We start from the raw sequence: 6298 nt of genomic DNA on the forward strand, positions 1-6298 counted from the left end.
TTCTATAGATCACTAAAGGCTTTTTCATTAGCCACACTTTTTATTCGTGTCTAATTCTATTCTAATTCAACTTTAATATGCATGTAATTTATTTTTTATTCAAGTTTAATTCATTTTTCATTCAAGTTTAATTCATAATGCAGGTTTCAGTTTGATAACACTATCGAAACACTTTAACATTAACGTTGCTATGTATTGTATTATAAAAAAAGAAGAAGATATATTTTACATGAACAAAAAAGTATATGAAAAGTGTATTTTACATGTACAAAAATTGTCTTAAAAAAGATAGCACAAAACAATCTTCAAAACTTAACCAATACATCAGCTATAAACTGTTTTTAGACAACATAGTTTTCATAGACATTTTAACTAATATAACTACATTTATTTATTTATGTGGTCTTTCGTCTTCACTTTGAAGGTTACTCTTTTGCTTCTTCACTGCATATTCCCACAGTAGAGCCCCAAACCTCTTTCGGAGACTGTCTGCACTTAGTTGTTGATTTGCAATATCCTGGCCATTGCTCACTAACTCCGAAAATGCATCCACAAAAACTCCACAGTCCCTACAAAATTTAAAATATAAAATAATTATAAAAATACTATTGAGTTTAATAAGACCAATACAAAAGATAGTATTTATTTGATAAACAATTAAACTTACAATGAATCTTCTTGTTGTCTTGGAATCCCTTCAGTTATGAACTTACATTCAATGGGCTCAAACTCATTTTTTCCATTGTATTTAGGTGATTTCTTCAATTTAGGACGCTTATCATAGAACTTGACTATACTCAAGTAGTATGGTAAAACCGATGAAATCATTCCAGCAGCGTTTTGTGTAAGAAAATTCACCCCGCTCTAGCCGAAAATGAATCATACACCTTCAAACACCTTTCATAAAATATCAAACACAACAAAAATCCAATGATAACCCTCTTTAATATTTACTGGAAAGAGAACATAATCCACTTTGTCCCATAGGGTGCTTGCCAACAAATGGCGTCCGCATATATACTCAGCAATAGCATCTGAAGTTTTCATTCCAAATTTCTTCTTATTTTCATGATCTTCATAAAGTTGAAAATAAGATTGAGCAATCTTTGTCTTAAATAGACAATCAGTAGTTGAAAATCAAATATTATTGTTGGTATCATACTTCCCTTTCTTTCTAATATAATAAAAAATGACGTCAAGATGCTGCAATAGATTTAAAATGATGTCAAGTGTCAGATAATACTTCAAATCTGTAGCAAGTGTCAGTCAATTTAATGAGCTCATTAAAGCTTGTCTAGAAAAATGGGAGAAGAAGTTGATTCAGAAAAATGAGAGTGTTCAACTGGAGTTTACATAACTAACTTCATCATTCCATGCTTGATCAGAATGTGCCAATTTGAAAAACCATTCTTTTGCTTGTACATTGCAAACACCTAATTCAAATGCTGGCTTGAGGACATTAACAGTATCTGGATACAGTTTCTTTCCCCTTTAAAGCATAAAAAAATGAAATTTTCAGTCAGTTAACTCATTTAAACTAAAGAAATATTTTGACATATAAAACAACAAACATAAATAAATTACCTTTATTTTGTACCCGTATAAAGCTACAAAGTGAATGAATCTATCAAATCAGATTCATCATCTACTCCAATTATAAGTGAAAAGGGATGTTTTATCTCAAATATTTGACGTGTTACACATAAAGTCCCTCCAGATTCAAAATGCTCTATATAAGGAGATTTAATTGACTTTCCTGGAATTTTTTTCCATGCACGCTTCCTCGGTGTCGCTTTCTTTTTATTTTCATCAACAACTGCTTTCTTTTTCTTTTTGTTTTCCTCAATAGTGGCTGCCTTTTTCTTTTTGTTTTCCTCCACAGTGGCTTTCTTTTTTAGATATGATACTTCTATGTTACAGATCTGGGAAAGATCTTCAGCACACAATATAAAGTCATCAAGCGTTTGAGGAGTTTTTTGACAACCCTTTTCCGCATCGACATCAGTAGACGCACCACAATCTAGTTCACCTTTGTTAACTGCACTACTATTAGGTTGCGCCTCAATTGAATTAAGATCAGCAGCCTCTTCTCCTATATACAAAATAAATCTTTTAGTAATGCATTAAGGGAGGAGCAGGTAGAGTAATTAGAGATCAAAGAGGTTTATTTGAACTTTCAAAATAAAACTAATACCATTTATATCAGCAACAACCTCAGATAAAACTTGTTCAATAGCAATTCCTGCAACATCTTCATCTGTACATAACATGACCAATTTAAATAAAGTTGAATGAAAGTATATGAAATATGTATTATATTTGTATTAAACCCTTCATTACCAATTTTGCTTTCAGAATTTCCAACAATAGCAAATTTAACGGAAGCTTTAAACACTTGAGATTTTTCATGCTGAGCCGATTCTACAACTTGAGTGTCATGCCCTCTTGACACATGTCTTGATGCATCAACACAAGGAGAAAATGCTGTGTGTAATTAAAATATATTACAAGAAAAACATGTGAATAAAAGTTTGGGGAAAAGTGGGAAACTAATCAATTTTGGCAGATAATGTTCTATGTTGCTCGGACTCTTTAAAAATACAGTTAGATGCGTGTTAGATTCTCCAAGAATAGTGCATTTTTGGAAAATCCAACATGGGTGCGACAATATTTTTGGAGAGTCTAAGCAAAATAGGCCATTTTTGGTTCCTTGAGGAGAGTAAGGGAGAAGGAAGATTAAAAAAGCCAAATGGACAATTACCCAACTATCCTGCTGTTATTACAATTCTCTAATTTATTTCACTACCAAACTTGGGAAATGGATGACACCTAGCCACTTTTACTTCCACTCCTCTTTATCCTAAGTTACACATAGAATTCGATAAGTATAAGCATTTCCATTATCATAGGAACAAAGAATTTTTAACATATTAAAAATCTCCAACTTCAAACAACAAGCTTTGTTACAATGAAAAATCTCCTCCATCTCATTTACATCTAATTTCTCTATTCAAGATACTTTAACCAAATTTATGGAGTAAAACGGAAGACGATTAACTAGACACTGCATTAGAGTATGGAAATCACTAAAGCTAAACTATATATGACAGTGCTAGTCAATGTCACTTGAAAACTATAGCACACAAACAATTTTAGTTTGGTAAAAGAACTCATCCACATTAGCACAGATAATACAAGCACACAATCCACTATTCAGCTTTGCAATGCCTATGATTATGAATAGTAACACTAGCAGCTAAACCATATACAACAACAACATACCCTGTGTAATCCCACAAAGAAGATATGGGGAAGGTAGAGTCTTCGCAAACCTTACCCCTACTTTGGGAGGTAGAGTCAACTTTAGTGTGTATGTAGTTCATTTTTGTGTTTCTATAGATCACTGAAGGTTTTTTCATTAGCTACACTTTTCATTCGTGTCTAATTCTATTCTAATTCAATTTTAATATGTATGTAATTTATTTTTCATTCAAGTTTAATTTATTTTTCATTCAAGTTTAATTCATAATGTAGGTTTCAGTTTGATAACACTACTGAAATACATCACTGAATGCCTTTTCATTAGCTACAATTTTCATTCGTGTCTAATTCATAAATATATAACTCCTCTACATTAGCACAGAGAATACAAGCACACAGTCCACTATTCAGTTCTAAGGTCTATGATTATGAATAGTAACACTAGCAGCTAAAACCATGCAGCAAATTATATTTATAGTCAAAGTTCACCATTCTTCTAAGTGAAAACATGTGACAAAAATAATCTTTACCTCAATTATAAAGCAAATACAAAAACCATCAAGCAAAAGGCAAAAAAAGAGCAAAGACTCAGGAGCTACCACCAGCAAAAATGAAGCTAACCCAATTCAAGAACTCCTCTACATTAGCACAGAGAATACAAGCACACAATTCACTATTCAGTTCCAAGGTCTATGATTATGAATAGTAACACTAGCAGCTAAAACCATGCAACAACTTATATTCATAGTCAAATTTCACCATTCTTCTAAGTGAAAACATGTGAGTAGTAAATTCAAGCTTAAACTACAACTTAGATAAGTAAAAACTCTAAACAGTAAATAAACTTAAGTCCCTGCCAGCAAGCAAAATAAGATAATATAGATGTAGTTAAAACATAAAAGAACCTTCATTGAAGTCTAATCCACCCAAAAATGTCTCGCCAGCCTTTTTGTTAGATGATTTCCTAGCTTTTTGAGTAAAAGAACTGTTGATGTCTCTCTTAGCAAACAACAAAGAAATATCCTTCAATAATTATTTGTTGGAATTCATCACAAATTCTTTCATTTGAATAGATTGTAAGTCTATCTTCTCTTCAAGAGCTTTGTGATTTTCATTCGCCTAGTATATAATCAAATATAACACAAATATTAGAATAACAGTTTTGAAAAAGATAAAGCCTAAAGGCAAGTTAGCTTATACCTTTACAAGTTCTTTTCTCAACTCTATAACCACCCTGGTCAACATATCTAGACTATGCTTTGATTCTTTCGGCTCCAATTTCAAGATTTCAGAATGGTAATCACGAGGTTCAGGAAGCCTCAATTTAGATACCTCATCTTCACTCGCCACTATATTCTCAATCTGAAATTAAAATACAAAAAAAGTAGATGTATTAACTTGAGTTGAAATAATATATATATATGTATATATTTCATAAATTGTATTAACTTTGTATAGATACCTTGCATTTCGTAGGCATGAAGATGCCATTTTCAATATGGTTTTGCCAAGGACTTTCAGCAACTATTTTCCACCTCAAAATTCTTGAAATAGAATCAGAAATTCGAAGAGCTAAATCTTCATCGACTCTATAACAACACTCAAATATCCAAATTTGAAGAGCAAGATGCAATCCACCTAATCTATAGTACTGATTGGTTGAATTAAGCTTGTGCCTCACATTATCAAGTAACTTTTTGTAGACATCTAAACTCCACGGGTAAGAATTGAATTGTCCACTTTCCACAAGGTAGAAATTTCTATTACTAATTTGGTATTCATTGTTCTCATATGAGAATAAAAAATCATTAATAAAGAACAAAACAGCTAGTGAAACAGCAGAATTATCATCTATGAATTTTTTTGATAAAAACAACTTGTGTAGATGATTCTTTTGAACAGTAATTTGTTTAGGTAAATAATTGCTCAACAACCGACAAGGAGAATCTGGAACATTAACAGAGCTACCATCACTAACACAATTTAAGCCTATAATTAACCCAAATTCCCTAAGCCCGAAAAACAGCATCTTCTCATTTAATTCAACAACAAACACATCATTTGGTGTGTGTTTTAACTCCCTGTTCATAAGGCAATGAATAAGTTGGAGTTGTGTGGTCACTTTCAGAAGGTCAAGAAAGTAACCAAAACAAGTATTCCTAAACTACTCGAGCTGTTTTTCAGATAAAGAAAGTTTTATTTTCTCAATCACATTATGATTAGTATATGACGACCACCTACTTGAAGAATACAAAGTATCTGGATGTCTCCAGAATTTACGATCCTGTATATAAATAATATCAATCTATCACTATAGATAATTATATCTTAACATGAACCCTCAAATAGGACTTAAAAGATATGTGAGATTTCAAGAAAAGAAGAGTAGCTTTATCAGTGCTAATATTAGCTAGTGAAGAAGAATGGTAATGAAGCATAATGAAAACTGCAAGAGAAAACAGAAGATTGCAAATTCTACCCATGACTGTTTTTATATTGGAATGTCTTTTATATGACAATAATTGATAATACAAAACAATGATCTTAGAAGATCTATTTATTGATGTCAAATCTGCCTTTGGTCTTAAGCTCAACAATAAGATAAGATAAATACAAAAGATTAAGGGATTATGAATCTAACGTAAGAAGTGATTTCAAAATAGAGAAACTGCACTCGACAATAAATCAGAATTTTATCAAACTACACTTGATTTAAAGTGAACATACAGAGATACTGTAGAGTGTAGATATATAAAAAGAAGCTAGTCATGCAATAGTTATACATCTAAAGATTTCTTCAACAATCAAGGAAAAAGGAAAAGAAACAGACATGGCTACGATGTAAAATAAAAGCAAATCAAATATTTCATTTAAAAATGAACTACTGTCAATGTGTACTCCTCAAGTTTCAAGGAAAACACATCATCACAAACATACTAAACTTTAATGATTGCTTTGCTTTTTTTAAAAAAAGGGATATTACTGTTTCATTTTCACTCCTCTTTTAATAATGGAAGACTCTTGAAAGCAGTCTTAG

The 6298-nt window shown here is 31.5% G+C and overlaps 1 pseudogene; it reads right to left on the reverse strand.

The window, feature by feature from the left end:
• Positions 1-391: 391 nt before the first annotated feature.
• Positions 392-4741, reverse strand: LOC129893344 (uncharacterized; annotated as a pseudogene).
• Between the last annotated feature and the right edge of the window lie 1557 nt (positions 4742-6298).

This window comes from Solanum dulcamara, chromosome 6 (assembly GCF_947179165.1).
Source record: "Solanum dulcamara chromosome 6, daSolDulc1.2, whole genome shotgun sequence".
NCBI lineage: Eukaryota > Viridiplantae > Streptophyta > Magnoliopsida > Solanales > Solanaceae > Solanum > Solanum dulcamara.